At 56.4% G+C, this 20,849-nt stretch overlaps 1 protein-coding gene across 6 annotated transcripts in view; it reads right to left on the bottom strand.

Moving 5' to 3' along the window:
* Positions 1 to 16,799, bottom strand: part of SAMD14 (sterile alpha motif domain containing 14) — a 44,960-nt gene extending 28,161 nt beyond the window's left edge. For 2 of the 6 annotated variants that reach the window (XM_048830143.2, XM_048830145.2), the window contains exon 1: positions 16,415 to 16,799. The gene's annotated coding sequence lies outside the window, so the exon portion shown is untranslated. Of the gene's footprint in view, positions 1 to 7,252; positions 7,357 to 7,504; positions 7,883 to 16,414 lie in introns of those variants that run through there. The other 4 variants (XM_048830142.2, XM_048830146.2, XM_075123679.1 and 1 more) reach the window with 3 other exon arrangements.
* Positions 16,800 to 20,849: the final 4,050 nt, after the last annotated feature.

The following is a 20,849-nucleotide window of genomic DNA, read 5'->3' as shown; positions in this document are numbered from 1 at the left end:
CCTTAAGAAGGACATTGTAACCCTGTGCAGAAAGAGAGGGTTGAGCGTTGGAAAGTTCACCAAAGCAGAGCTAATCGTGCAGCTGGAGGAGGATGACCGCTCTAAGGAACAGATTCCTGACCCCAACTGGGGCTATAGCAGGATCTGGGAGCAGCTGAAGCGGGAGCCAGGCATCGCCAAGACTCCTGTCCCCGACCAGACGAGGGTCTTCACGATCGGGTTCCCCATCGGGGGATCAAGACGGACGGGATTGGAGCTGAGTCTGAGAGAGCAAGAGGACCGTGGGAGACAGCGAGAGCCCGAGAAAGAGCTGCAGAAGCAGCAGCAGCATGAACTGGCGGTGGGGGAGCGGAGAGGCCTAGGGGACCTCCCAGGGGTGAGTGGGGATAGACCCCGGGGGGCCAGTTCCGCAGGGAACCTCGAGACTGAATTGCTGCCCCTGGTTAAGGGGGGGGGTTTGGATGCCCACCTCACTGCCTTTGAGCAGGCTGGCGATTTGAACCAAGGGGACCCTGCGGAAAAGCCCCGGTGTCTAGCTCCCTTGCTGGGTCCCAAGGCCATAGACTCCGTCAGCCAGATGGTTGGGGATGTGGACGGGCTCCCACTCCTGACCCCAACCTATATGTCTGTGTGGAGTTTCCTGGGGCCAGGCCCCTCGGACCTCCAGTGGGAGCAGAAGGTGATGGTCAATGGGGAGACATTCTTGGGGTGGCCAAAGGGCATGGGCTGCATAAACCTTCCCACATGCGGCCTGCGAGTGCTATCGACCACCCCTGACCTAAGGGAGGGCGTGAAACTGGAAGGGCCTGGTGTAACTCCTACCAAGGAATGGGAGAGATGCTGGGGCATCCATGGGAATGTTGGTGGCTTCGAACTTCCCCAGGTCACCGGCTAAAGTGACCCCGCTCAGTTCGATCTCGAAGGGGGGAGAGATGTGACGAAGTGGGACTGTTCTTAATGTTTCCTCTGAATAGTGTGGGGGTGCCTCAGTTTCCCCTAGGCAGTTCTTAAGTATCTAGGTGGTGGGGTAAGGGTGTATGATCATTGCAGTGCCCTAGAGGGCATGTGTGTGCAGGAGTCTGGACACAGAGAATGGCCGACACCCTGTTTCCTGGCAACTGATGGCCTGGGCCCTTCCCCCCCTGCAAGGTGAGAGCTGAAGGGTTGGAGAACAAAGGAATCAGGTGACCTACTGGCCCGGGAAAGGAACAAAGCCCAGAGGAGGAGGGGCTGGAGGGTTTTTCAGTTTGGGGCTGGCTGGGACATGGAGTGAAGTGCAGACGTGGTTGTCTGGCTCACTGCCCCCCAGAATGGACCCAGCTGAGGGGTCCCGTTCTCTGCACCTGCAAGCTCTGTTTTAGACCATGTTCCTGTAGTCTAATAAACCTTCTGTTTTACTGGCTGGCTGAGAGTCACGTCTGACTGCGAAGTTGGGGTGCAGGACCCTCTGGCTTCCCCAGGAGCACCGCCTGAGCGGACTCGCTGTGGGAAGCGCACGGAGAGGCAGAGGATGCTGAATGCTCCGAGGTCAGACCCAGGAAGGTGGAAGCTGTGTGAGCTGTGTGTCCTGAAGACAGGTTGCTCACAGAAAGGCGACTACCCCAGAGTCCTGACTGACTTCATGGGGAGCAGTTCCAGAGCATCGCCCAGGGACTCCGTGACAGCCTGCCCCTTTCACAACGCCGCAGCGAGCCCGTGGCCAGAAACGCTGCTAAATGCCATGCCCTGAACTGCCTGACACTGGTACGAGTTTGCCAGGCCCCAGAGTGGGCTGATCGCACCACGCACTCTGTGCCTCCCCGCCCCAGCCAGGTTGCAAGTAAGAGTCAGCAAGAGACACGAGCTGGTCGTCTCTACCCCCTTTACGTGGTTTCACTTAAGGAAGCCGGATCAGACAAACAGCTGCTCCAGCTCCAGCCCATCTCAGCCAGCCTCACTTCCCCCCACATTGGACAGTTATTCCCATCTTTACCACCACCTCAAAGCCTGTCAGACCAGGGATGGAGTGAAGAGCCCAGCCCTCTGTGCGGTCACCACTGACGGCTCTGCCGAAGAGCAGACAGAAGCGAGGGGCAGTGTAGTCTGGTGACCTGGGATCACCTGGATTCTGAACTGCAGCATGATCTCGGGCAAGCTGCTTTGCCTCTCTGTGCCTCGGTTTCCCCTCCCCACTCTTTGGCTAATGAGGTGTAACCACTCGGGCCCAGACGGTCTCTTGCTGTGCCCAGCATAATGAGGTTTCAGTCTCCACTGGACCCTCTGGAGAGGAATGCTAGTAATAATGACAAGCAATAGCTAGAGCCAGGGACGGCCAATGGGCCAACTTTTGTCTGGGAGCTGCTCTGTCGATTTCAGTGGGGTTGAACGGAGTTACCCCAGCATTCTGGTACTTCAACAAGTTCCCAAGGCAGCTGCCCCGTGCCTGGAAGGACGTGAGAAAGGAGATGCCCCTGTACCATTAATCCTAGAGCTGATAACAAAGGGATAATCAGCATCAAGACAGACAATGTTTTTTATGGGAGAGACTGACAGGCACCCATCAAATCATCCCCTACCGGCCTCCAGCAGCTCCCCCTGCCATCGGCTTTAAATCCCTGCTGAGCTGAGTTTGAACCCCTGGGGATCTAGAGGTGAAAGGTCACTTAGGGTATGTCTACACTGTAATTAAATACCCTCAACTGGGCAGGCCCATGTGACGGACTCAGGCTCCCGTGCTGTAAAATTGCTGTGGGACAATCCGGTTTGGGCTGCAGCCCTGGGACCACGCGGTGGGGGAGAGTCCCAGAGCGCAGGCTTCAGCCCGAGCCTGAATGTCTACACTGCAATTTTACAGCCTCGCAGCCTGATCCCCCATAAGCCCGAGTCAGCTGCACCGGGCCAGGCATGGGGGCTGAATCACAGTGTCGCTGTACCCACGGTCTCTTAGCGACCCTCCAAGCTAACCAGTCCCACTGCCCCGCTGGTGGAAAAGGTGTGGACCAGACCATCCCTGGCTTGGGACGTCAACTGCCGTGTCCCAGCCTGGAGCGAATGTTCACAGACGAGTTACCCGCCTTCCAGAAGCGAGATCCCCAGCACAGCTGAGCCACGGGGTGCTCGGGCTGTCACAGAGGGCGGGAAGCATCCAGCCACAGGGAGGTTTATCTGCCCCAGGAGGATGCTGCTCTTAAGGGCCCCTCTGGATCAACAAACCTGCATTACACTGAACGTTCAATGTGTCGAGTGGTGAGAACCGGGGACTGGGAATCTGGACTCTGGGGCTCTCCCAGCTCATGTGGGCTGCTGGTTAGGGCAGGGGGCTGGGAGTCGGGACTCCTGAATTTCATTCCTGGCTCTGCCCCCCGTTCACTGTGTGACCCTGGGCAAGTCATTGGGCCTCTCCTATTTCCCGTTGGTTTGATGCAGCGGTTTTCAGCCTTTTTTCATTTGCAGACCCTTAACAAATTTTGAGTGGAGGTACGGATCCCTTCGTAAATCTTAGGCACAATCTGTGCGGACCACATGTTGAAAACCACTGTTCTATGTGAACAGCTGCCTTTTGCAGACCCATTAGAAATAATCTGCAGATCCCCAGGGGTCCGCAGACCACAGGTTGAAAACCACTGGTTTAATGGATATAATTAGGCTTGGAAGGATTAGATTTTTATCGGTAAATGTCAATTTCACCGCAGACACACCCAATAGTTCCGTTGCTAATAATCAAAGTGTACAGCTAGGCAAAGTAGGGAAAACACGGCTTGAGAACGTATTAGCGTTTCATTTACCGATATTTACTTCAGACATTTCGCCATGGGATGCTGACCCTTTGTGTAGGAATGGTTAGAGAGCTTTAACTTTTTGAATCTCAACATTAAATCATCATCTGACCCCCCTAATTTCCCCTAACTGAACATTTAAATTAGTAAAAAAACATCAATATTATCCATCAAATGATAAAAAAAAATAAAGATCGAAATGTGCCAAGCCTCTGCAGCATGGGGCATGGGTCACATGCTGGAGGATTCTCTGCACCTTGAAGTCTTTAAGCCACGATTTGAGGACTTCAATAGCTCAGACATAGGTAAGAGGTTTATCGCAGGAGTGGGTGGGCGAGATTCTGTGGCCTGCATTGTGCAGGAGGTCAGACTAGATGATCATAATGGTCCCTTCTGACCTTAATATCTATGAATCTATGAAAGATCTCCCCTCCCCGGGGCAGGGATTAGGTGATGTAATGCAGTCATATTTATAAAGGATGTTGAACTCCTCCAAGAGAAGTTCCTCTTAGCTGGACAAAGTGGCCAATTCTTTTATCTGATGAAAGGGCCTACTGGTTAATATCTGGGAAGCCCTCCAAGGCCTTGGGCTTGAGGGGCAAGATTGATCAGGCTCACAGAGCTGGCTGCACCACAAGGAAACACAAATAAGATGGGCGTAAAATAAAGTCCCCCAAACTCCCTAGGATGATTTCATTGCTGCCCATTGCCCCAGTGAGGGTGGGACCAAGGAGGCTCTGAGGTAGAAGGGAGGGCCCCAGACCCCATTACCACCTGGTACAGAGGAAGCCTCTGTCAGTTCTGCAGCAGCCCCGAGTGTAGGGGTGAGCCGGCGGTGAGCAGGCAACAGTGGGATTCTGGGGCCATTCTAGGTGGGTGGAAGCGTGGCCGGAGTTGACCTGTGCTCCTGTGATTCGAAAGCCCTAAAAGACCCCTAGGAGCCACTGGAGCAGGGATGGAAGTTAGGCCCAGGGCTGTTCTGGCCTAAGTGTAGGGCAGGGCCAAATTTCTTCCCCTCTGTCCCTGCCCCACTGCAGGCTCCTTGATGTTATCAGAAGGGAAGCATCTAATGCCACGTGAGGTCTGCACTGCTCCCATCACTGTTACTGGGAGACACTCCAATGGGAAAAGCAACCTTTCTATGCCTGTGGATTTCCAGTCCCCAGAAAGAGCAGTCGGGAGACAGAAAGGCAGAAAATTACAGCCCAGTGGCTCATACGTCTGCTCTGGCAGCGATTCATATTGATCTCAGAGAGCTCCCTTAGCATCAAAGTGCTTCGCAAATGGAGCTGCTTCTTCTGCCACTGAAATGCGGCCACCTCTGGGGTGGGGGTGCGGCCGCTGGTTTACACAGTGGCACGGCTAGGCTTGCCCAGCAGCTGAAGATGGGAAGTGAAGAACACTAGATCCAGCGGAAAGCTGCAGGGCACCTGTAAGGAAGCGGAATGCCGTTTGCCCAAGGATTTAACCAGGACCCTGGGGCTAGCCTCTTTGACTGCCACAGAAATCCCCAGGGGATCTCGAATGCAACAGAGAGGCTCAGGACCCGGGTTGTGTCTCACATGAGAGTCAGTACCTCCAACAGCAGTGACCAGAGCCTCCAGCGGGGGCGTTGGGGTCAGCGCAGACTTGGGGGTGGGGGAGAGAGCGCCCCCCTGCTGAATCACCACGACCTGTAGCACCTTGGATCTCCCTCATCCAGCTAACTGCTTCCCAGAACTCGTTTTGCTTTGGGGAAGGAACAAGCTCCCAGCCTAAGGGGGCAGAGCTGGGGAGGCGGGAGTCCAAAGCCAATGCAAAATAATGGATCTGGAGAGGGGTCTGATTGCTCTGAGAGGCAATTGTCCTTCTCTTCCAGAGGCCCTTCCAGGATTGTGCTGCAAACTAATCACCCGACACACACACACTCACATCTAGGGGAGAACTCCTTCCAGCCGTATGAACACGACGGTGTTAGAGACACCCCCACCCTGTCAGATCTGAGAGAGAGGCCAGAGCATTAGCCATGGTCCCCTCCAGGGGCCACGGGTCAATTTCAGTTCAAGCGGAGAGGGGAAGGGTGCACATGTGGGGGAGGGGGAAGGGAGAGGTCTGTCCATTTTAGCCATAGATCCAACGCCTTTGAAGGGCAGGAAAATCTACACCAATGTGGGCCTAGTGCTCAGATCGAATGATGAAAGAAGAGGCTTGAGAGCCCGTGCGGAAAGGAGGGAACGAGGAAGAGAGATGGGAGGGGAAGAGTGTGTGTGTGTTGTGGGGGGGGGGGGGGAGACAGAGAGAGATGGAAGTGGGATCCTGGAGGAAGAAAGCGGGGAAAGGAGAAAAGAGGGAAGAAATCAGAGTCTATGGAGGAGAGCAGGGCTGCAGGAAAGGAAGACTGTAAAAGAGGAGATGGAGAGGGAGTGAGAAGGGATGCGCGGGGCGGCCAGGGAATGAAGGGCAGAATGGAGGCAGGGTGGACGTAGCGAGTCCCAGAGATAAAACAAACCAAGGGGAGAAGGTGGGAAAACAGCCAGGGACCCTGCCCAAGGACTAGCTCTCCAAACCCAGCCCAGAGGGTAGCCAATCCCACTGAACCCAAACAAGCTCAGGAACCCAGCCAGGCCTGTGGGGCTGCAGATCCCCTTGCACAGCCCCATGGAGGGAAGGCCACTGCTTCAGCCAGCTTGCTGGGGGCGAAGGAGGGGGAAGAAATACAGCCCCACCAGACTCCAGAGCAGAGAGGCTCAAATCTGAACTGCAGCCTGGATTTTAGACCCCAGTCCCCTTTCCAGAAGCCCAGGCCAGAGAGGGTTAAAATGAAATCCCTGGTGGCTGCTGAACACTGGCTCAGAAGAGAGGAGCCGGGTTGTTGTTTTTTTAATGGTTATTAATTTATTGATCGAAAACAGGAGAGAGAGAGAGAGAGAGAGAGAGAGAGAGGGCAGCTTATTAATGTTTAAAGTGTCGCTAGCCTCATGCTGAGAGGGGGGTTTGAATAACCCAAGGTGGGTTCAAACCTGGGGGGTGGGTTGGATTCTACCAAGCACAACGAACTGGATATGCATTCATCTACCCCCCCAACCTCCCCCCCCACTCCCCGTCTTTCCGATACGTTTATAAACACCCTAAGTTGAAGACACTTTTCACCATCATAACCCCCCTCCCCGCCCCCCATCGCTCCATTTCCACCCGGAGCGGACCGACAGGAAAACACCAAAATATGCCGCTGTCCTCCCCTGGTTGCATCAAAACAGGCAGGGTTTGGGGGGCGCGGGAGGGGGGGGGAGACTATTTGGATCGGGACTGCAGCCTTGCAAGCCGCGGCGATCCATGCAGTCTCGATGCAGGCAGGGCTGGAAATAAACAAACAAGGACCCCCCCCAAAAAACAACAACAACAACCCCCCCGCCCCCCAGCCGGCAGCCAAACAAGCCGCGGAGGAGAAGGAAGCGCAGCCCTGAAACTGACACGAGCCGAAAGTCTGATGGGCGAGGCTGAAATTGACACACACTCACCGAGGGGACCCTGGCATCCTCAGCAGCGTCCTACTGCGTCCATGCCGGGATCCAGAGGCGTCTCTTGTGGATCTCCCCCCTTCCGCCCGCCCCTCCCCTTTCTCTCCCCCCCCCCCTCCCCGGCCCCCTCTTATTTGGATCCAGCAAGCTTGCAAAAATTCAAGGCGGGAGCGGGGAGGATAAAGGAAGCAGCGGGAGCATCCTGGGAGGTCTGCAAGGAGGAGGTTCTGCAGAGAGAAATTTCATACTGACCTCTGGATTCTCCAGGCTGGGATGGTCCCAGGGACTTGAGGGAGGGAGGGGGAAAGGTGGGGGGTGGGGGTGGGGGTGGGGGTCACAGGAACCCGGAAGCAGCTCAGGCAGCCTGGCTTGAAGTCAGGGAAGAGGGATGCTGCCTTGGCTGCAACTCCCAGCTGCTGGCTTGGCCGGGCTTCTGCCTGTCCCTCGACTGGTGCTGACGGGGTGATGCATTGTTGAGCTGGTACCACGTAGCCATTCCCTGGGGCTGGGAGATCCAGAAAGATGGGGGTAGATGCGAAGAGATGAAGAAGAGAGAGGCAGCGAATGAGAAATCACAGGCTCACAGAGGTTGAAAGAGCCCAGCTTTCCAGAGAGCCTTGCAGCCTGGATCCCCCCCCCTTCCCCTCCCCCGCCCCAGCTCAACTCCTTTATGTCGGTACCTAAACAAAGCCTGATCGTCAGAGGTGCTGACACCCACAGCTGCCACCAAAGGCCAGGGGAGACGTGATGCTCCGCACCTCTGAAGAAATCAGGCGGATTCAATAGGGACTTGAGGGACTGACTTGGTGCCCCTGAGTTTGAGCATTCTGGCCTAGATGCAATGGCATCACCCATCTCTGAAATGCAGCCACCTCTGGGCTGGAGCACAGAAGCCAGTGTTCTGCAACAATGGAAGGTGGCGACTCTTTTGTTTCCTTGTTCTTAAATCCATTGGGGGGGGGGGATCCTTGATCCCACAAAAAAGAAACTCTGTGGGATCTTTACTGTGCAGGCGAAGCAGAGAAAGGCCTTGGGTTTTAAGGGGGGAGGGATAGCTAAGGGGCCTTCTAAACCCAGGGTTGTGAGCTCAATCCTTGAGGGGGATCTGGGGCAAAAATAAGGGACGGTACTTGGTTCTGCTGTGAAGGCAGGGGACTGGACTCGATGACCTTTCAAGGTCCCTTCCAGTTCTGTGAAATAGGCATATCTCCACATGTTTCGGGTCTCATCTGAAACAGAACCCTAATAATCTGCCCACTACTCCAGGATACTTCTGTGATTCCACATGAGAGCTTATTTTCCAGGGCTGCCAACCCACTGTGTTCCCCAGATCACAAACCAATTGCATGTTTTTGAAAGGCAGGTCGGGGGGTCCCCAGATGGAGCGACATGGGTGGGGGGAGCAGGACCGAATGAGGAGGCAGATGGGTGGTGTCATTCTGGGCCTGTGCAGTGACAGCAGGAAAAGGCACTGGTTGGCATGGCAAAAGGGTGCGGGTAGGGTGATGGCCTGGGACTTGTGAGACCTGGGTGCTAATCCCGGATCTGCTTTGTCAATTGGCTAGTCTGTGCCTCAGTTTCCCCTATGTCTGCCTCGTTTGGAAGCTCCTCGGGGCAGGGAATGTCGCTCTCGCTAAGCGTCTGCCAAGTACAGACAGAGGCCTATGCTGGGCACAGGATAGAAATAACATCAGAGACCTGGACCTTGCCAGGACTCCCCCAGATCTCCATTGATGTAACCGCCCCTCGGAGGGGCATGATCCCCCCTGCCCGGGGAGGGAGGGGAGAGGCGGGTGAGACGCGGAGCTCTCCTGGGAGTAGCTGGTGGTGCTGAATGGACAGCTCCCAGGAGCCTGGCTTGAGACGGGGAAGGAGGCTCCTGCGTGGGAGAGCTTGGGATGGGGGTGAGCGCCTGGGGGGAGAAAACCGGCTCCTTCCCAGGAGAGACGGATTCAGCCAGAAGGGGTCGAGGCTGGAGGGATTTTATTAACCACAGGAGGCTACTGGGTCAAGGAGCAAGGCCAAGGCTGAGGCTGGGGCCGCTCTGCTCCTTGTCACGTTCTTCACTTGGACACAGAAGAGTCCGTTTAGTGTTTGGGGCAAGAGAGGCCCAGAGCTGGCCCCATCCTAAGGGGAGAGAGGCCCAGAGCCAGCCCCATCCTAAGGGGAGAGAGGCCCAGAGCTGGCCCCATCCTAAGGGGAGAGAGGTCCAGAGCCAGCCCCATCCCAGGGGGAAGAGAGGCTCAGAGCTGACCCCACCCTGCGGGGAAGAGAGGACCAGAGCCGGCCCCATCCTAAGGGGAGAGAGGACCAGAGCTGGCCCCATCCTGGGGGGAAGAGAGGCCCAGAGCCGGCCCCATCCTAAGGGGAGAGAGGCTCAGAGCCAGCCCCATCCTAAGGGGAGAGAGGCCTAGAAAATAGGGATTTTCAATTCACTTTTCATTGGGTCTCTCTTGGCAGAAGAGGGTGTTTTAAGAGGGGCTTAATGTGGGCAGGAGGCTGGTGGTTGCATTCAGGAGGGTGGTACCCTGCCTGGGGCACCGGGAGGCCATCCGAACAGAGACAAGAGTGGCTGGAAGGTGAGGCTCGGGTGATGCTCGGGACCCTGGCTGAGCAGCAGGGAAGGGGGGCGGGGGGGGTCAGTGCTGATGAGGGTAGAGCTGGGCAGAGCTTTGAGATGGTGGCAAGAATCCGACGCCACAATGGATGGGGAGTTGGGGAGGGGTCCTGGGACTTGGGCAGAGATGGGCCCTCCCTGGAGTGAGCGATGAAGAGGCCACCCCATCCCAGCGTGGGGCAGAACGGATTCGAGCGAAGGCTCCGGGACCCGAGCTGTGTTTTTGCCAGCTTGCCCCTGGGCCTGCAGGTGGCCCCTTTGCTCTTTGCTGCTGGGCTAGAAAATGAGGCAGAAGATTCTGCCCCCTGTGCCCCCCGGCCCCCCATCTCTGCCCCTCCCTGGGAGCGCCAGAAACCCAGGTTGCCATCCCCATAGCAGCGGTGATAACACTGCCTGGATTAGCAACATGTCGCTGCATGTCCCGGGCTCCGTGTGTGTTTTAATCCACACACACACCCACACACACACACACACAGAGCTTCCTGGCTCCAGCAGTCACAGCAAGGAGGCTGCCAGCCTGGGGGAGGACTGGAGACAGCATGGGCATGGTCTGGTGCCTTTGCAATCCCGACTGCAGAAAGTAGGGCAGTGAGAGGCAGCGGTCCCCGTGCCAGCCACTCTCACTCCCAGTGCCCATGCCAAACAGCCGGGCATAACAGTCAGGAGCGCTCTCTTCCAGCTCACGTGAGCACGGGTTATGATGTGGCAGAGATGGCTAGAAACAAAGGTCAAGCTGGCACCCATCTCGCTTCTGACCCGGAGATCGCTGCAGCAACCAGGAGCTCCCGCTTCCCCCACCATCACCCCCGGCACGGTCAATGTCAAGGGACAGGGCCTGCCCAGATACTGCGGTGAGGGGCGCTTTGAAAAGACATTTTACCTCTAGCTGGGGGGTGGGGGGGGGGAACCAGTTTCCGCATGAGAATTACTGAAATATTTTCCCATTCTAGATGGGGATGAAAAATCAAAATCTCGGAAGCTTTTCAAGAACAGAAAATAAAAGAAAATAAATAAGAATATAGAAGCAGGTCCACTGAAGGATTTTTTTTTTTTACCTTAAATAAACTTATGTTTCTAAATGATAAATGGGTTTGAACTGGAAAACAAACGGGTTCCCCCCCCCCCACCGGGTTTTAATTTCTTTTTTCAAAATGAGAAACGCGTCCAAGCCGAGCCCGTCCCGCAAACAGTTTCTGTTTTGATGAACGGACATTTTCCGATGGAAAATATATTGTATTGAAAGAGTCCTGACCAGCTGTAATGATAACTTGATCTTAAAATTATTTCGCAGGTCCTCCCTCAACAGCAGGTGAGCTCCTAGAACAGGGTGTAGGCTCCCGCCAGCTAGAGGTAAGGAACAAACATGCAACAGAAAAGAAATCGGCGATGCAATAAAAGTGCATTAATAACTCGTCAAGAGCTCATGTAATCTTAGAAGCCAGTGGAGGAGACCTAGCAGACCAGCTCTTCCTTCTCCGGCTACTTATGATTGATTATTATTATGATTTGTTTCACCAGAGAGCCTAGGAGCCCAGTTTGGGAGCGAGCCCCTGTTGTGTCAGGCGCTGTACGAACGCAGAACAAAACCCCCCTGTCACGGAGTCCCTGGGCGATGCTCGCAGAACAAAATGCCCCATATATAATAATAAATAATGGTCATGTCTCCTCGCTGCCACATCACCACCATGCAGCCTGGGTGGGGAGACAACAGGCCTACGCTGCTTGTTTCCCACTCATGGGAGCATCCCAAAGATCGTAACTGACGGCGTTTCCATCAGCCCCAAAGAGACGTGAGTGTCCTAACTACCCCGATCTCTGGTGGGGCCCAGCCTAGCATGAGCTGTCTCCTCATCAGCCCCCGATCCTCATACCAATCGTCCGGCTTGAAGGTCAGAAGAAACTTGAGGGGGCAGGCGGCTGGCTGAGATTCTGGCGGGGTGTGTGTGTGTGTTCTGGTCGCATACTTGCTCAGGCTCACTTGCACACAGAGTCCAGTAGCTCACTCCCACACAGTCGCTCACCCAAAGACACACGCAATCACTCACACGTGCACAGAGCCATGCCCGCAGACACACGCCGGTCTGTCGCACGCCCAGAATTCCTCACACCAGCTCGTTTTCTCTCCCTTTTGGTCATCGATTTAGTTACGGCAGCTTCCGAACGGGGGGCTGACCCAATGTGCATGGGGGGGGGGGGGCTGAGAGCCATTGAACCAAACTGTAACCCTTGTATATGATGGAACCCACTTCAAGGCAGGGGGTGTTGCCGCACCCCCAGTACCCCTCGTTCCAGCATCTGTGCTTCAGAACGAGCCTCCGGTGAAGATCTAGCGATGTCACCTGGCCCTCCCTGCGGCCCAGCAAAGAGCAATGTCTCCGCGAGACCCCCGGCAGTGCCAGGCACCGCTCTGCCAACTGCCGGCCCGGCTAGCCGCTGAAGGCCCCTGGCATGACTGGGGCTCTCTTTGCATGAGCAGCGACACCCAGGCAGACAGGAGGCAGAATGACGTAGTGGGTAGAGCAGTGGTTCTCAGCCTTCCCAGAGGGCTGGACCCCTGGCAGGAGTCTGACTGGGCCTGCCTACCCCCGAGTTTCACCTCCCTTAAAAACGACTTGCTTGCAAGATCAGACCTAAACACACAAAAGGGTCTCAGCCCCACACTGTTACCATATAATTATCAAATAAATTGACTGGAATGTAACTGTTGTCCTTACATTTCAGTGTATCATTCAGAGAGCCATAGAAACAACTCATTGTCTGGATGAAATTTTCATGTGTATTGACTTTGCTCATGCTTTTTATGTAGCCTACTGTAAAACTAGGCAAGTATCTAGCTACCCCCTGGAAGACCTCTGTGTCCCCCCCAGGGATGACCCTGGTTGAGAACCACTTGGGTGGAGCACTGAACTGGGACTCAGGTGAGCTGGGCTCTCTTCCACAGAGCTACAGGATAACCCTGGGCAAGTCACTTTCGCCTCTTTGTGCCTTAGTTTCCCCTCCCACCCTTTGGCTGTTTTGGTCGCAAGCTCTCCGGGGCAGGGGCTCGACCCTTATCTCTGTACAGCATCCAGCTCGTGGTGCTGTTGTAATACAAAGAACCTGGGGGATGTGGTGAAACACCCGAGGGGCTGAACTGAGACCCCTCAGACTCAGCTCAGCTCCAGCCTCATGCAGTTCCAGGGGCGCCAGGTTTGTGTAATTTTTGGTGGTGCCGTCCAAGCAGAACCATCCCATCCATAGGCAACCGCCCTGGGTCCCACATTTTGGGGGGCCCCACCCTTCAGGGAGATGCAGGGTCCAGGGAAGCCTGGGGGTGAGCAGCAGCGAGCAACCTGGCCCTATCCTGCTCCGTTCTGCCACGCTGGGTCCCAGCATCGGGGCGGAAGCTGGAAAGAGGCGGGGCAGGGCCAGGGACTTGGGAGAGGGGAGGGGGCAGAGGAGGGGGCAGAGGAGGGACGGGAGTGGAGTAGGGGCAGGAAGAGGTGGGGCAGGGGCTTAGAGAAAGGGGTGGAGTGGGGGCAGGGCAGGCGCGGAGCAGGGGCAGGAAGAGGGGGAGCGGGGTGGGCTGGGACCGGGTCGCTCGCTGCTGCCGGTACCAGGCCTCCTGCTAATCCCCCAGGCCGCTCTGGACCCCACATCCCCAGGAATGTGGAGCCGGGCCCACGTTCCCGAATATTGGTGGAGCACGGGCACCAGGGGCCCATATAACTCGCCACCTCTGGTCAGGACTTGAACCCAGGTCCCTTTGGGCAAGAGGCAAACCCGGAGCTTATGCTTCTTCCTGTGCAACACTGAGAGTTATTTTGCTTCGCTAATGCCGGTGCTGTGTGCTTCCTTCTAACAGTGCCCTGTTAACCCATTCACCCCACATTCTTTCGCTGCTGCATGCAAAACACACCCCACCTCGGAAGAGTTTTCCGCCCAACCCAGCTGGCTCCTGGCAGTGCCCTATTAACTTTCCCCCCCCCTTCCCCCCCTGGCAGATCTAACACTTCACAGCACCACGTATGGATGGTCTAATCCTTAGTCCTGCCCTGACTGCAGGGGACGGGACTAGCTCGAGGTCCCTTCCAGGCCTACCTGCAGCTTGGCCTCTGGACTTGGTTCTCAGCCCCTCTCGGCTACCTGGAGCCTGGCCTCTGGACTTGATTCTCAGCCCCTCTGAGCTACCTGGAGCCCGGCCTCTGGACTCGGTTCTCAGCCCCTCTGGGCTACCTGGAGCCTGGCCTCTGGACTTGATTCTCAGCCCCTCTGGACTACCTTTACGCCATCCCCTGCTCTGCGTAGCAGAATGACTCCCATGCTGGCTCCTCTGCAGTCCCTTTCGCAGTTTGTCCAGCAGACCCCACCTCAGGGGCCTTCCACAGGAGCCCAAATACTCCCTCTGGGTCCTCTCCCAACTGCCGTCTCTCTGCTGAGGCCCAGGGGTGCCTCACCTGACCCCATTAGTCCTGGCCCCTCAGCTGGGCGGCAGTTAATTATGGCACAGGCTGATTCCCTAGGGCTGGCTGGCCCAAGGCCTCCTGGGCCCGTCAAGGGGCAGGCTGCCGTTACACACACGTATGTACACACATGGGCAAATGCACCCATGGAGGTATGCACACACGCTTGCCCGAACATATACACAGGTGCCTCCCCGCATCACACACACGACCCCCGCCCCGCAAGATCTCCCGTACACCTGTGTTACCAGGCCCCACAAACACAGCGTTTAGTTTAAGACTAAATAATGACCAACAAAGAAGTCGTTAAAAAAGAAAAGCAAAAGATCAGAGCAAACCAGCATCAATTTCCCCCCTGCCCCCTTCCACATGTGGGGTGCACGGCTGGGGGCCCCAGTGTGCTGGAGGAATGAATAGCTCATACCCTTTGAGATCCAGCTCCCAAAGGCAGAAGCAAGGAACCCCAGGGGGGCCAGTGGACGCAGCAGAGCACGAGAAGGGGAGCATGAACCTGGCAGCCAAGGAGCGCGGGATAAACCAGTCAAGGCCTCTCTCTCTCCTGGCCCTGATCCATGTAAACCCTGCAGGCCTGTCCTTCCCCCTGTCCCCGGATTCTCCCTAGGAACACAGGCATTGCCGGACTGGATCACACCACCGGCCCATGCCTGCCACCATTCGGTCTGACATTACCCAGCATCAGCTGCCTCAGAGGAAGGAGCAAGAACCCGGCAGTTATAGGCTCTGTCCAAGGGGAAATATCCGTCTGACCCCCATCAGGGAGCAGTTGGTTCATGCCCGTAGGAATCCTTCCTCTCCTTCCCATGCTGAGACGTGCCGGCCACGTTCCACCCTCTCTGGGGTGCATCCGATTTTAAGGGGCGGATTCTGGCTGGAATCATTGAAGGCAGTGTTCCTCAACGACCGGTCCGTGGACCGGCACCACGCCCTGAGATCTCCCTGGCTCAGTTTAGGAAGGCAGCGAGCTGGTCCCTGGTATCAAAAAGGTTGAGAAACACTGAGCTAAGAGGCTTCTGAGAAGGGCCATTTTGGGGGGTGTCTCTGGGATTTCTGATCTTCTGCACTGCTGGAGAATGAACCAAGCACCGGGTTTTCGAGAGCTTAAAGGCACTCACAAACCTGCTGAGGAGTGCCCAGGCCTTCTCTCCCTTCCTGCCGTCCCCTGGGATGATTTGTTACACCACCCTCAGGAGCGGCCCTTTGAATCCCCGTTCAGGTTCACTGGGGGACGGAGGAGAAATAAGAGGCTATTCGTCATGCTGTCCTTAATCCGATACCGTCCAGCCCAGACCGTGCACCACAGTTAACCCGGGCTGTTCGTGACACGGCTCCGGGGACTTGTGTGGATGGGGGAGTATCAACTGTAGAACTGACACATACAGGAGCGGCTCCGAGTTACGAACACCCGAGTTACGAACTGACCGGTCGACCACATGCCTCATTTGGAACCGGACGTATGAAACCAGGGAGCAGCAGAGAGAGAGAAAAAAAACCAACCCGTAAACGTAAACTACTAAAAAACCAAAGGAAAGCCGCGTGTTTCTTCTGCCTCTCTGGGCTACCTTTACACCGTCCCCTGCCCTGCTGCAGCACCCTGACTCTCGGGCTGCTTAATGCAGCTTTGAAACTTGACTATGCAGGCCAGACATCACAGGACTATATACCCCCCGGTGTACACTCTCTGGGACACTATGAACGTAAGAACCACACTGGGTCAGGCCGAAGGTCCATCCGGCCCAGTGTCCTGTCTTCCGACAGCGGCCAGGGCCAGGTGCCCCAGAGGGAGTGAACAGACCAGGGAATCATCCAGTGATCCATCCCCTGTCGCTCATTCCCTGCTTCTGGCAAACAGAGGCTAGGGACACCCTCCCTCCCATCCTGGCTAATAGCCGTTGATGGACCGATCCTCCAGGAACGTATCTAGTTCTTACATGGAAATATATGCCATAAAATACGAGGGAAATATACTCCCTAGCCGTGGCTCTCGACCTTTCCAGACTACCGCCCCCCACTTCTGGAGTCGGCTTTGTCTTGCATACCCCCAATTGAAAACCGCCTGGCTCACAAAATCAGCCACAAACTTACCCAATGTCACAGCCTGTCACGGAGTCCCTGGGCGATGCTCTGGAACTGCTCCCCATGAAGTCAGTCAGGACTCTGGGGTAGTCGCCTTTCTGTGAGCAGCCTGTCTTCAGGACACACAGCTCACACAGCTTCCACCTTCCTGGGTCTGACCTCGGAGCATTCAGCATCCTCTGCCCCTCCGTGCGCTTTCCCCCAGCGAGTCCGCTCAGGCGGTGCTCCTGGGGAAGCCAGAGGGTCCTGCCCCCCAACTTCGCAGTCAGACGTGACTCTCAGCCAGCCAGTAAAACAGAAGGTTTATTAGACTACAGGAACATGGTCTAAAACAGAGCTTGCAGGTGCAGAGAACGGGACCCCTCAGCTGGGTCCATTTTGGGGGGCAGTGAGCCAGACAACCATGTCTGCACCTCACTCCATGTCCCAGCCAGCCCCAAACTGAAAACCCCTCCAGCCCCTCCTCCTCTGGGCTTTGTTCCTTTCCCGGGCCAGGTGGTCACCTGATTCCTTTGTTCTCCAACCCTTTAGCTCTCACCTTGCAGGGGGGAAGGGCCCAGGCCATCAGTTGCCAGGAAACAGGGTGTCGGCCATTCTCTGTGTCCAGACTCCTGCACACCCCTGCCCTCTAGGGCTCTGCAATGATCATACACCCTTACCCCACTGTCACGGAGTCCCTGGGCGATGCTCTGGAACTGCTCCCCATGAAGCCAGTCAGGACTCTGGGGTAGTCGCCTTTCTGTGAGCAGACTGTCTTCAGGACACACAGCTTCCACCTTCCTGGGTCTGACCTCGGAGCATTCAGCATCCTCTGCCTCTCCGTGTGCTTCCCCCAGCGAGTCCGCTCAGGCGGGGCTCCTGGGGAAGCCAGAGGGTCCTGCACCCCAACTTCGCAGTCAGACGTGACTCTCAGCCAGCCAGTAAAACAGAAGGTTTATTAGACGACAGGAACATGGTCTAAAACAGAGCTTGCAGGTGCAGAGAACGGGACCCCTCAGCTGGGTCCATTCTGGGGGGCAGTGAGCCAGATAACCACGTCTGCACTTCACTCCATGTCCCAGCCAGCCCCAAACTGAAAACCCCCTCCAGCCCCTCCTCCTCTGGGCTTTGTTCCTTTCCCGGGCCAGGTGGTCACCTGATTCCTTTGTTCTCCAACCCTTCAGCTCTCACCTTGCAGGGGGGGAAGGGCCCAGGCCATTAGTTGCCAGGAAACAGGGTGTCGGCCATTCTCTGTGTCCAGACTCCTGCACACACATGCCCTCTAGGGCTCTGCAATGATCATACACCCTTACCCCACCCCCTAGATACTTAAGAACTGCCTAGGGGAAACTGAGGCACCCCCACACTATTCAGAGGAAACATTAAGAACAGTCCCACTTCGTCACATCTCTCCCCCCTTCGAGATCGAACTGAGCGGGGTCACTTTAGCCGGTGACCTGGGGAAGTTTGAAGCCACCAACGTTCCCATGGATGCCCCAGCATCTCTCCCATTCCTTGGTAGGAGTTACACCAGGCCTTTCCAGTTTCACGCCCTCCCTTAGGTCAGGGGTGGTCGATAGCACTCGCAGGCCGCATGTGGGAAGGTTTATGCAGCCCATGCCCTTTGGCCACCCCAAGAATGTCTCCCCATTGACCATCACCTTCTGCTCCCACTGGAGGTCCGAGGGGCCTGGCCCCAGGAAACTCCACACAGACATATAGGTTGGGGTCAGGAGTGGGAGCCTGTCCACATCCCCAACCATCTGGCTGACGGAGTCTATGGCCTTGGGACCCAGCAAGGGAGCTAGACACCGGGGCTTTTCCGCAGGGTCCCCTTGGTTCAAATCGTCAGCCTGCTCAAAGGCAGTGAGGTGGGCATCCACACCCCCCCCTCCTTAACCAGGGGCAGCAATTTAGTCTCGAGGTTCCCTGCGGAACTGGCCCCCCGGGATCTATCCCCACTCACCCCGGGGAGGTCCCCTAGGCCTCTCCGCCCCACCACCGCCAGTTCATGCTGCTGCTGCTTCTGCAGCTCTTTCTCGGGCTCTCGCTGTCTCCCACGGTCCTCTTGCTCTCTCAGACTCAGCTCCAATCCCGTCCGTCTCGATCCCCCGATGGGGAACCCGATCGTGAAGACCCTCGTCTGGTCGGGGACAGGAGTCTTGGCGATGCCTGGCTACTACTCCAGCTGCTCCCAGATCCTGCTATAGCCCCAGTTGGGGTCAGGAATCTGTTCCTTAGAGCAGTCATCCTCCTCCAGCTGCACGATTAACTCTGCTTTGGTGAACTTTCCAACGCTCAACCCTCTCTTTTTGCACAGGGTTACAATGTCCTTCTTAAGGAGAAGGTGACAGGCCATCACTCCGCTCCTCCCAAGTTGTTGTGGACTCACAGGCCCGTGTGTTCTCAGCTCCCCACGGTTTCCAGGGAGAACCCCTAGTGTGCCAGCCCTTCTCGAGGTCACCACCTCTTTGCCAGGGTCGAGCTGCAGACTCCTCCGCCCCTAAGACTGCTCACTGCAGTCCCCAGGAGGATCCCATTACTGCACAGTCCTTCTCGCTGGTCACACACTCCCAGGGGTTAACCGCCCCCCGAAACCGCTCCTTTCTGAGCCTTCAGCAGGCCTGGTCCTCGGCAATCCCCCTTCGTGTTACTGCTCCCCAGTCACTTACTGCAGGAAGCGCCATCCACGGGGTGCAGTACATCCCACCGCTGCCACCAGTTGTCACGGAGTCCCTGGGCGATGCTCTGGAACTGCTCCCCATGAAGCCAGTCAGGACTCTGGGGTAGTCGCCTTTCTGTGAGCAGACTGTCTTCAGGACACACAGCTCACACAGCTTCCACCTTCCTGGGTCTGACCTCGGAGCATTCAGCATCCTCTGCCCCTCCGTGTGCTTCCCCCAGCGAGTCCGCTCAGGCGGGGCTCCTGGGGAAGCCAGAGGGTCCTGCACCCCAACTTCGCAGTCAGACGTGACTCTCAGCCAGCCAGTAAAACAGAAGGTTTATTAGACGACAGGAACATGGTCTAAAACAGAGCTTGCAGGTGCAGAGAACGGGACCCCTCAGCTGGGTCCATTCTGGGGGGCAGTGAGCCAGATAACCACGTCTGCACTTCACTCCATGTCCCAGCCAGCCCCAAACTGAAAACCCCCTCCAGCCCCTCCTCCTCTGGGCTTTGTTCCTTTCCCGGGCCAGGTGGTCACCTGATTCCTTTGTTCTCCAACCCTTCAGCTCTCACCTTGCAGGGGGGGAAGGGCCCAGGCCATTAGTTGCCAGGAAACAGGGTGTCGGCCATTCTCTGTGTCCAGACTCCTGCACACACATGCCCTCTAGGGCTCTGCAATGATCATACACCCTTACCCCACCCCCTAGATACTTAAGAACTGCCTAGGGGAAACTGAGGCACCCCCACACTATTCAGAGGAAACATTAAGAACAGTCCCACTTCGTCACACCCACCCCCTAGATACTTAAGAACTGCCTAGGGGAAACTGAGGCACCCCCACACTATTCAGAGGAAACATTAAGAACAGTCCCACTTCGTCACACAGCCCCAGGCTGATACTGAAAACCTGCAGCCTCTCTCATGTTTACCATACAATTATACAACAAATCGGCTGGCAAATAGCTCTTATCCTTACATCGCAGCGTTATCGCCTACAGAGCCGTATAAACTGGCCATCGTCTGGATGAAATGTTAGTTTCTACTGATGTCGCCGGTGCTTTTTATGTAGCCTGTTGTAAAATTAGGCAAATAACTGGCTGAGTTGACGTGCCCCCCGGGAAGACCCCTGCGTCCCCCCAGGGGTACACCTGCCCCGGTTGAGAAGCACTGCTCCACAGAACACAGTCCTTACGCCGCCGGGGAAATGTGTGCCGTCGGACAGTGCAAAGGTTACTTCCCAGGCTACTTCCTGCATAGGGATGGTGTGTGTTGCGTGTCTATCTGTTGCCGGCATAATAGGTATAGAGCAGAGACACACACACACCCCCTAGTTGTTTTCTACCTCGGAGTCAAACCAGCAGCCCCTGACCGATCCGACCCCCAGCCACACTCGTCCTGCTCAAGCCGCCATGCAGAACACAGCTGCCCTGGTAGATTCTCCCTCCTCCGGCCCCCGCAAACGAACCCACCAGGTTCGCACCTCAGACCCCACAACCAGCCACGGGTGGCGGAACGCCGCTCCTCCCGTCAGCCCCAGGGGGTGCTGGAGTGCAGACCCAAGTCCCCCCCTTTGATCCCGGGGGCGCTCCCACCCACACCGCGAGTGGACCTAGGGTGACCAGACAGCAAATGTGAAAAATCGGGACGGGTGTGGGGGATAATAGGAGCCTATATAAGAAAAAGACCCCCAAATCGGGACTGTCCCTATAAAATTGGTACATCTGGTCACCCGCAGTGCACCTGGTCTGCCAGCAGGGCCGTGCCCGATGAGATCAGCCATTTGAATAACGGAGCCGAAGG

Source organism: Caretta caretta, chromosome 27, assembly GCF_965140235.1.
Source record: "Caretta caretta isolate rCarCar2 chromosome 27, rCarCar1.hap1, whole genome shotgun sequence".
NCBI classification, from domain to species: domain Eukaryota; kingdom Metazoa; phylum Chordata; order Testudines; family Cheloniidae; genus Caretta; species Caretta caretta.
Note: the sequence above shows the minus strand (reverse complement) of the source record. Positions and strands in the feature narration are given on the sequence as shown.